We start from the raw sequence: 12,071 nt of genomic DNA, 5'->3' as shown, positions 1-12,071 counted from the left end.
TCACCAATAAACATTTATTTTACTATAATCCTAACTATCCAACTCTGGGTAACTAGAGACTTGAGAGGAAAAAATCCCTTCGACTCTAGACCCCCCAAATAAACATCCCTTCTCTTAAGGGCACTACAAAGTCTACCGACTAAAACCCCATTTAGCTCTTAACCAATTCTTATCGATACAACCCAATCACCACTCATGAGAATCCTTATAAAAAGTCACCTCAAATTAAACCTTAAGTTCAGGGGTCTTCAAATATACCACCCCACTCGAACAAGTTTCAACCAAAATGTTACAAAGGGGTTGGGGTGACATCCTAAGAATCATACAAAAAATAACTTAAGATCCTCTAGTAGACATCCAAAAAAGACACTCTTAGATGAGTTCTTACCATCTTTTGAGAGTGTCTTGAATCACACATCCTTTCCCTACTAAGTTGTATTCAGGTACATCCACAATTTTAACTCTCGTAAGCTACTCATAAGGATTGTGGCCCAATATTGATCCTAAAAAGTACACCATCTCCAATATCACTTAGTAAACATAACATGTAACTAATTAAACTTACTAGTTAGATCCTAGGACCACTTTCTCTCTCTCTCTCTCTCTCTCTCTCTCTCTCTCTCTCTCTCTCTCTCTCTCTCTCTCTCTCTCTCTCTCTCTCTCTCTCTCTCTCTCTCTCTCTCTCTCTCTCTCTCTTCAACATGCAAATAGAATCTCATTTAACTAAGCTCTATTTTCAATATATTAAATTACCAGGCCAAAATAATTGAAAAAGAGAGAGCATCAACCTTGACACAAAGTTAGAGGGATTAACCATCACATATTATCTATAAATAGGAAGATATTGCACTACTGACTCTAAAACCATTTCCAATAGACAAAATCCATCAATAATTATAATGACCAATCCTCTTGTGAAACTTATCCAAAATCCCTAGTTAAATCTCTTTGTGTTGAGGCTCCACATCAAGGGGATCCAAAGATAAACCAAAACAAGATAACCAATTTGAAATCTTAGAATCCTAGAAATTCTATTATAAAAAAGTTGAGGATTATTAAGAAAAACACATAAGACATGGTCTTATTAGTTTTTTGCTCCAAGATATCTATATACGAGTCCAATTTTATTTTGAAATTAATAGATTCATTGACTATAACCATGCACATCAAAGTAATATCATCTAAAAATTGAAGCCAAGAATAAGGATGCAAACTATTGTACTAGTCCCAACCCTAAATCAAGTCTTGTCCAACCCTATATTTAATAAATATACCAAGCCCCTTAGCCACGATGATTAAAAAATAAGAAGAGAGATGGTCCCCTTGTTGAATGCCCTTAGAAGCACTAGAAAACCTAGAAGGTTCCCCATTAACCAAAAAAAAAAAAAAAACATAGAAGAGACAACTTGTAATGCCCACCCGTAGTTTGCTTTATATTATATATGTTGTACTCTTTTAAGCCTATTTCATACATGTGTTAGTTTCAGAGATATATGGTATGATATTATTTCATGACTTCAAAATACCATTTATGATTACACAGTTGATTATATTTCACGTGTTGTCTAATGATTACAATTTTTGATGTGTTAAAGTCACTTTAATGATTCTTAGTTAGTAAATGTGATTACTTTCATAAGGATGTCAGATGATATGTCTTTAATGATGATTGTTGTACATTCATAGTAATGCATTGTTATATATGAGCATTTGATGAGTTGACTCATGATTCATTATGGTACTTACCCCATACTTGCATGTGTATGGTGTGCGTGTTTATTTTACTTTTATGTTTTATGTGTTTGATATGGTTAAGGGAAGGAGTTGTAGTCACCTACTAGTCGGGATCTACACAATTTACCACTACCTATCATTGCATGTCTACTTTACATATGTGTGTGTGTGTGCGCGCGCGCGCGCATATGTACATGCTTGTCTTTTATGTAGGTTGTAGGTACTGGGCATCGACTTCCCCAAATTGCTAGGATAAGCATGCCATATCACAATAACTCAATGGTAAGAATAGGAAGATAATGACCAAGTCTAATCCTAGCCATAGCCTAAACACTTGTCCTGCAAGGAGGACTTGTATCTAACTCTCTACCCCTTTTTAAATCCATGAGTTTATCTTTGCATGTGTTGTTTGAGTTTGGGTTTTGAATGGTTTTGCTTATGTGGATTTGACTATGTTATTTATTTGGTAAAAGGTTTAAATATGATATTTAGATCAATCACATAATATTAGAATTATTAAATATTATTTAAATAAAAGGAAGAATTATAATATCAGGATATTTAATTAATTGAAAAATTAAATTAATTAAATATTTAAATTTTATTTAAAATACTTGATTTAAAAAGTCTAAATGTGAAAGTTGGAAAAAGGATAAATTAAAATATTAAAGACTAAATATTGATTTATCATGAATATGTAATCAATGATAATAAAATTAGAGTTGCGCATAATTAGTGGACTTTACTTATTATTATTATTTTTTAATGGCAAAAGTGGACAAGCCATTGAATATATATTAGTTATTATTAAAAAATTAATGGTTCAAAAGCTCAACTAAGAAAGAACCAACAAGAAAACCTGGTATCATTGCTCAATACAAAATTTTACCATCAAAATTTACATAAAATGCCTTCTAGAGAGATGCAAAGATATCGTAATTACAATGCAGATCAAAACATACATCTTGTAATGGTCAGTTTCAAAAAGATTTTAAACTTCTTATGACATTTCTTAACCTTCCTTCATTGCAACAAATTATGGATCATCGACCACTGAGGGAAAACTTCTAACCTATCTATATAAATCACCCCCCAAATCCTAATTGAATGTGTTATCCTCATGGTGGGGGACATCCCAACCAAAGGCGACGCCTGAGCTAGAAATAGGTACATTTGAGGAATCAAAAGGCATATTTGTATCCTATTGTCAGCATGTTGTTAAGCCTAACCACTCTCATATTGGGCCAAAGATGACAAAACTAGTGAGCCATGTACCAGGTGAGGTAGATGGACATTGTTGGAGAGGGCAAGAAAATCCAACAAAGCATACCCAGTACGCTAAATTCTATCTTCAAGTTGAAAACCAAGAGCACATACAACAACTTGCAATGTAGATTTAATGTAGTGGGAACTCTATTTCTTGAAGGATTTTTGTAGAGCTTTGAAGACATCCAGATGTTTGTGCTTCCTAAGAAGCATAGACCTTTCAAACAAACCCTCTACAAGCGCATTACCAATCCAAAGGTCATAGTGTTGCATTGCAGTCTTTAACTTGTTGTCCTCCCAGAATTATTGTTTAAGGACTTTTAGCACAATAACTTCAAGAAGATGTGTAGATTGAAGAAGGTCCATGGAGTTAGACAAGAAGATAGAAACCAAATTTGATGGAAACAAAAAATGCTTAGCAGTAGGAAGAAGAATTTCTTCACCCAAAACATGTTTGATTGCATGTCGAATGGTGGGTGCATTGATAATAAACATCTCCCAAAGGACAACATCATCTACTCCTAGTAGTACTACATTTTCATCCAGGTGGGGCTAAATCCAAATTCTATAGTTTTTTGGCAAAACTACTCAATGGAATTTATTATAGGAATCACACTTAACACAAGCATCTATAGAAAAAGTCATCTCAAAACAAGGCAGTATTCTGTAAGTAAGGCTAGCATATATAAAGGGGCATCGTGTACTTAAAGATTGCAAAAAATATGGCAACTTAACTGAAATTAATGCAATCTGATATCACCTGATATGAAATAAATGGGAAAATTAAAAGCATAGTTAATCACATGTCAGGCCATGTGACATAGGTACCCCAAATTAGATAAGCAACACCACATGTCCCATTAATAATATCAAACTCATACAAACCACATTAGGAAAAGAGATTGATGGCGGCTAAGGAATAATCTATACTTTGTAATGACATCAATTACACAACTTAATATGACATCACATTCCATAAAAACTCATCATTATAATGGTCAATCTGTAGATCATATGCAATCAAATCAATAAGTAACTCATTATGGGCGATAAATGGCTCCAAATTAAAGGTTGAGATCTTTGTACCTTCACAGCTAGTATTTGATAGAAGATCTAGCACTTTGTTATCCTCTTGTAATGTGTGTGACAAACATACATCCCCAAAATAATCAAGAAGTTTCCATATCTAAAGCAAAATATACTTGAGTTTCCACAAGAAAATTTGTCGATTAATGCATGCCTTGATTATTACCTAGGAATCTCCTTCTATATGCAATCGTAAAAAGTGACCCTTTTTAGCTAGGATTAACCCTGCAAATAGAGCATGAGCCTCTGCCATATTATTTGTTCAATCCACAGGAAGTAATCGTGAGAGCCAAAATTATTCCCTTCCAATCTCTAACACATTGATCGATACCTAACTTACCTGGGTTGCCCCTGGAAGCTCCATCAAAATTGAGCTTGTAATAACCTTTTGTGGGTGGAATCCACTAAATAGTGGATTGATTAATTTTTTTGAGAACTTTATTATTAAAACCCCATCCTCTTGGTATGACTAAATACTTCCATTCTCAAAGAATCATACTATCCCATGGGGTAAAAATAATATTGATTTTGCCTTTGTTGATGCTTGCATTAGTCACCTCAAAAATTAATCTTTCAATACCATCTAATACTCAATTGATCGAAATAAATTATTTTTGGGAGATTCGCTTATTTCTTTCCCACCAAATGGACCAAATCACTAATGTTGGGGTACATTTCTAGAGATTGGAAAAGATGGAACTAGAAAATAGAACTGCCCATGCATGAAAAATGTCCCAAATCTTATTCTGAAGAGGGGTATTGTAATTTAGTTTTTTGAGGAAAAACAACCAACACTGTTGTGTGAATTGACAATTTACAAGTAGGTGGTCAATCATTTCATTAACTTCATCACACAACACACATTTAAAGGTAGGGGCAATGTGCAATCTCTCCAATCTATCACTTGTCAAAATCATGTGTTTGATTGCGAACCAAGCAAAACAACCCTCTTTTGGTAAAGTAACATGGTTCCAGCAAAAATAATATAAATGAGATGGGATTTTATCTAAACCAATGCCCTGAAGGAGCTTATAGCCTTCTTTTATTGAATAATTTCCATCCTTTGTTGGAGCCCAAATTAAGTTATCTTCTCTATTTGATAAACATACATGTTTATTTTTTAGGATTTCATGAAGTATATCCCTATCCTTTTGAAATAAAGGAAGATGATTTGGATTCTTACAATAGATTTTTCCTAAATGAATACAGAATGCAAGAATATAGTGACATAGTTGTGTTCCCCAAAGATTTGCTGACACTGAAATAACATCCCATGTATTTTGTATAGAGATTAAAGGAGGTTTTCCTTTTCAAGAATCTCTCCAATATTTAATCTTATCCCCACTATTAACTTCCCATGTGACATAATTGAGGACAATATCTCTTGATGCCACCATGAAATCCCAAATTGTTGATCCCTTTAGCGGATCTAGAATTGAGAATATTCTTGAAGGCTCATTATTGTCAAGGTATTTCTGCTGCAAGATTTGACACTAGGTGCTATGGGGTTTTTTATACATATGCAAAACTAGTTTACCCCTAAAAGCTTCATTTCTTTTTGCTAAATCATGAACACCCGCACCACCAATTGTTGGGATATGTGCCAAGCCTTGAATTGAAATGAGAGGAATTATTTTTTTCATCATTCAAATTGTGTTTCCATAGGAAACCTTTGATCAACTTTTGTATTTGTGCTAAAATTGATAGAGGGGCTTTAAGGATAGCAAGATAATAATTTGGGATCGCTAAAAGAACTAATTTAATGAGAAGGATTCACCCCAACAAAGATAGTCATCTAGCTTTCCAGGCCACCACTCTACTCTTAATGTGTTTAGTGATTTAAGTCCACTAACAAGTTTTATTGGAGTCCATGAAAAAGGGGATAGGTAGATAGATGATAAAAAATTCACTAGAAATCCCAGAATCTACACAATTCTATCTTAAATAACTTTGTTTGTGTTGAAATGGTAAATTTTGACTTCTGTGAATTGATAGTCTGCCCTAAGATAGCTGAGTAAAGCTACAAGATATATTTAATTTGTCTTGCCTCTTTAACTTGTGAAAAAACAAATAGAAGGGTGTCATCAACAAAAAGTGAATGTGTGATGGAGATAAATGTGACAGTAATTTTTTCCCATGGCCATTTACCAAGTAGATTGTTAAGTTTGATAGTTTGGTTGAATGCTTCTGCCATGATAATAAATAAAATAAGAGATAGAGGATCTCCTTATCTCACCCCTTGTGTAGATGAGAAAAAATTTGTAGCTTGCCCATTAATAATTACCGAAAATCGAGCTCCTTAAATGCAAGATCTGATCCATTTACACCAACTTTTTGAGAAACCCATTTTTCACAAAATGTGGAAGAGGAAAGACCAAAAAATTCTATCATAAGCCTTCATCATATCCAATTTAATCACAAAGTTTGAAGTTTGGTTTGTATTAATGGAATGAAGAACTTTATGTGCTACTAAAGCTCCATCCATGGTTTCTCTCCCTAGAACAAAGCCACCTTGTTTAGTAGAAATAATTATAGGAATAAGATGCTGCAACCTTAAATAAATGGCTTTTGTGATAATCTTGTATACCAAGTTGCATAACGATATTGGATGAAAATCTACAAATGTCAATGGTTCCTAATTTTTGGAATTAATGTGATATTAATACTATTGCAATATTTGAGCACAGAATGAAATTTTCTAGACTCCTCAACTATAGCTAAAAGATCCCAACCAATAGTATCCCAACAACTTTGATAAAAGAAAGTAGTGAAACCATTCAACCCATAAGCTTTTTCGGAGGAATGAAAAAATAACCTTTCTAATTTCTTGAATAGAAAAAGGAGCCATAAACATGTCATTGTCCCTGGAAGATACCATTGGAGAAATTGCATCAAGAATCTCATTAACTTGAGAGTCAGAAGGAGAAGGATATACCACTCAAGCAAGTAAATTCTTGAAGAAATTAACACCTTCCTTACAAATTTGATGGGCTGGATTGATAGTACGACCAATATCAGATTCTTGGATCTCAAAAATTGTTTTAGCTACTCTCTTTTGTTTTGCGGAAGCATTAAAATACTTTGTGTTCTTGTCACCTTTATGTAACCACAACTCTCTTGATTTTTGTCTCCAATACTCTTCTTCTCTACTACACAATTCATCCCAGTTTTATTGAAGGGATTTTTTGCCATACATATATTTCATTATCCATGTCATGCTGAATAAGCTTACTAAGAAATTCTTTCACCTACTTTGAAACAACCTCTTTTTGTTTTAAAACATTCTTAAAGACTTGTTGATTCCATTTCTTAATAAGGTCCTTAACATATTTCAATTTCATGGCAAATTGATGAATCTTGGTGCCTATCACAAAAGGTGCATTGACCTACCATTGCTTGATCAATTAAACAAAGTGAGGATGATGAAGCCACATTCTTTCAAACTTAAAAGATGATCTACCTTGAATATTATCACTAGAGACTGCCTAAGACAAGGTGAGTGAAATTGGAAAATGATCATACCCTAGCAAAGATAGAATTTCTAATTGTATCTGAAAGTTTTGAAGTTTCTATTCTTGTAAGATTAAGAATGAATCCAGTCTTACAGCAATTTGTGTGAACCCAACTCTTTTATTGACCAAGTAAATGACCCAGAAATTGATCGAGTGTCATAGAGATTATTGTTTTCAACAAAATTGGAAAAGTCTTGCATTGTCTTGAATAATGGAATGATACCCCTTATATTTTCCTTATTATCAATTATTGTATTGAAATCTCCACCAAGGATGACATTTTGTTGGTCTTGTGTTAGGATCATATGTGTAAGATTGTCCCAAAGCTTGAGTTTCTCACAAGTTAAACTGGATCCATAGACATTCATCAGGATAAATGTAGTATCAAAGTTAGACATACTCATCATCTTCCAATTAGAATGTGCTTGAATAAGTTGACCCTGAATTGTTCTTGGGTTCCAAAGAATAGCCAAACCACCAAAAGCCCCATCTATAGGGGAGTGAGTCGAGGCCTAGTTTGACCATTTTGTCAATGTTTTTTGAAAGGTCTCATGAGAGAGTTTAGTTTCCTGAATCAAAACAATATCTACCCCCATGAAATCAACTACCTGTTTGATTCTACATCTCTTGTCAGAGGCATTTATGCCTCTAACATTCTAGGATGTCATTTTCATTGCTAACAAGGAGAACTAGTTGTTCTCCTTGTCGCTCTTTTTTTTTACAACAAATCTATGATCTAAGGTAGATTGAATGCATGTTGCAATTTCCAACTTTGTCTTGGAGCCTTTTGGCTGACTTCTAGGCTTGGGAGTCTTAGGAGGGACCTAAAATTGTGATGGTGATTGAGTAATAGAGAGAATGTTGTAGAGATCATATAGCTCACTAAAGTAAAAGCATCATCGACTATCCAACACTAAGAAGATTTATCCTCAAATTTTTACCCCAACGATGTTGAACTATCAATCCTCTATCAACAATTTGGCCTACTAAAAAATGCATTTATCCAAACCCAAGGAATCATCAGCTGAATTAACCTCCTTAATGACATCTAGTTGTAATTGATTCTCAGACCCACTGTTGGGAAAAAATGGTCAAATTGTTGAGGAGAGCCTAGTAGTGGGAGACTGCAGACATCTTGATTTTGTTGTCCAAAACTAAACACATTTTGAAACTAGCCTAGATCCTTCGAAGAGAAATGCCTCTACCATAAATGATAGTCTTTAAGAAGTTCATCATTCACCCACACCAACCCCTTCCTCATTAGCAATATCATAGATTATTTTTGAAGCTATTTTTGAAATAATCTGCATCCCCAATGATTGCAATTTGGATTTTTCAAATTTACAAATTAGCATGCTTGACTTTGGCACATTATTAGTGGGAAGGGCTGATAATGGCTAGATGAGAAGAAACATTAACTAATGGGAGAACAAAAAATAGCTTTGGTCTCGTTGAAGAGCTAATCATGAAGCAAATATCAAGTTTTCCATGAGGAAAGCACATCACATGTAGAGCATTATAATTATTTACCACCTCAAGTCTTCCCAGAAAAATATCAGACACATTAGATGCCTCTACTATCATACCCATTTGTGTTTTAAGAGAGCATGTAGATGGGTCTGTGGTGTGATCCAGACATATCTTTGTAACCTCTTGAGGTGAATCTTGGCACTGAACATTGAAATGCCCAAATTTATGCTAAAATTTATGCACACTATCTACATCTTGAACCTTTATATGTTGAACCCAAGATCCTTGTTGAGAGTTAATAGTAATCTGCCTTGGAGTTTGTTTGTGCATATCTAAAAGTAAGCAGACTCTAACTTCCAAATGCAAAGAATCATATGGGATAAGATCATGTTTGAGGAAGATCCCTAGTTTATTAGCAATAATTTCAATGATATCTGGATTTCTCTATTCCAATGGTAGAAAAGGAAAAGAAATCCAAAAATGGGAAAAAATGAACATTTGATAAAAGTAGGGATTAAAATTTGGAACCCAAATCATAGTAAAAAGCCCTAACTCTTGACAAAAAAATCCTCTGAATTTATGAATTGCATCTCTATGTTCTTTCGAAACAAATGTGGCAACAAAATACTTAGTTTCGTTATCTATGAAAAAAGTGTCTTTTACTCCTTGACGCAACAACGCCCAATCCTTAATGTTAGCAAAGGGAAACGTAGGACTATAAAACTTACCTATTAGAGCTGAAAGGTGAAGAAGGCCAATAGATTGTTGAAGCAAGTGAGTAGGGAGTGTTATAGACATACCTTTCTCTATTATATCAGAAGCTTGGACCTGCTTATGTTGCCAAATTTAGGTGGCTTTCTTTGGCTTTAAAGGGAATTTGATTGTCTAATGCAAAGGTGCCTTAGAAGCATCATTACACTTTTCTACTTGTAGATGAATCCCAGAATCGATACCATCAACCAACGCAAGCTTCTCCATGTGTGGAGCAAGTGGTGAGGAAGGTATGATCGGGGACCCTGGCAGAGTACCCATGCAAATGTCAAAAATAGGTTGTTTCTGTTTTATATGACGCGAGCATTGAAAATAAGCCATCGTTTGCCTTTTCCCCTAACTCTGTTTACCACATATTACCCTTCACTACATCTGAAGAGGAGAGAGTTTTGGGTTTTGTGTTTCCCACCCATTACCATTTCCAAAACTTGGACCATGCTGCAAAATTTTCCTGGTTGCTTAAATCCTGTACCTCTAGAATTAGATGATTCTCCTACTTCCAATAAATTTTGCCCTTGGCATGACATCGAGTTGGTCGTAAGACCTATATTAGAAGGCCCAAGTTTGGATTTAGTCAAGATATGGAATCTGGGGTTTATAGAAAAAGGTTTAGCAAGCTGGACCACGACCTTGCCTCAAAAGATAGATTTAGCTTTCTCATCAAAAGGTTTATGCAGGAATCTTTCCACAAAAGGATAGCGTTGAAAAATATTGTCATTGTGTTGTTGTGCAGCCAGTTGCACAAAATGTGTAGAAGAGAAAAGATAGGAAATGTCATCATCTCGGGTTCTCTTCTAAAGTATAGCAGACTGCCAATTGCTCACCTATTGAGACCCTGGATTCAACGGTGAACTTGAGCCTCCTTTGTTTGTCCCTCCACGCCATGCATATATTTGCCCTACAAACCTTGTGTGCCCTACTGCACATGTTTTCCCTACAAACCATGTGTGTCCTACAAACCTTGCTCGTCTGACCATCCCACCATTTATATAAGAAAATTCTTAGTAAGACATGCAAAATTAATGATTAAACTATTTTTTTTGGATCAGTGAATGACCAAAACCTAGATTAATTATTGTTATTAATTATTATTTTTATGTGTTAAGTGAATTCAAAACCCAAGACCTCCCACATGAGAGGCTCACAAGTTATCGTTGTGTTGTAAGCTCTTGCTTTAATGATTAAACTAATTATATGCAATTTAATTGCACATTAATTAATAAAATGAAAATAAGATTTTTAAGTGGAGAATAAGTTATTTAATTTAAAAGAAAAGGTATTTATTTATTTTAATATAAAGATATAAATCTATTTTGTGAAAAGAAAATAAATAAAGAATGTTTATTTATTTAATTTTAAAAGAAATAAAAAAATAAAAATTATGTAATTTTTTTTTCAAAAAAAGAAGTAAAGTGATTTTATTTATTTTTAAAAATGTAAGAAAATAAATTAAAACTATTATATTGTTTTAGTTGAGTTACCTTCTTTTGTAAGTTTACTCATTTTAGAAAATTTAGTTTTATTTATTTATTTTTCTTTATTAAGAGCTCATTCTTGTCATTTTGAAGGGAAAGATTTTTGGAGAACAATAAGATAATTTAGAAAATAGATTTTAGAAGACAAATTGTAGGTTATGCATTCAGATTTTGAAGTAAAAGATTTTTTTCCAAAGCTTGGGAGTGAAGTACAATTGGGTTTTCTTCTTCTTCTTAACAAATCAACTTAGTGTTTGAAGGTAGGGGTTTTCAAATCTCTTTGCAAATTATGTTGGAAATATTGTATTGTCTATGTTTTCTTGATTGTGAATTTAACTTTGAATTTGAATGAGGACCTTCAATTTTTTGACAGATCAAGATTAGTAAAATTTTATTAAAAATTGTATTTATGACATAATTGACATTCAAAGAAAGTTTGTTCGAAAACTATAGAAGAGAAGATTTAAAATACATTATGGTGCTGGTAATTTTACTATTTTATATAAATTTAATTAAAATATATAGTTATATTCTTGATTATGAATAAATTTCTTTCTAGTTAATTGTGTGTTGAAACATGTGATTTTTCTATAACTTTTATTTAACATACTTTATCAAAACATGTAAAGCTACTTTCAAACACCCATTTGAATTTTATTTAACATATATAAAAAACATATATGATTGTTTTGTACGGACATGGTCAAATATTGATTGTCATGCCAAAACTAGGCCTATTTGAGCTTGATTTTTCAAG

Source organism: Cupressus sempervirens, chromosome 7, assembly GCF_028749045.1.
Source record: "Cupressus sempervirens isolate cs-2001-9-10 chromosome 7, ASM2874904v1, whole genome shotgun sequence".
NCBI classification, from domain to species: Eukaryota; Viridiplantae; Streptophyta; class Pinopsida; order Cupressales; family Cupressaceae; genus Cupressus; species Cupressus sempervirens.
Note: the sequence above shows the minus strand (reverse complement) of the source record.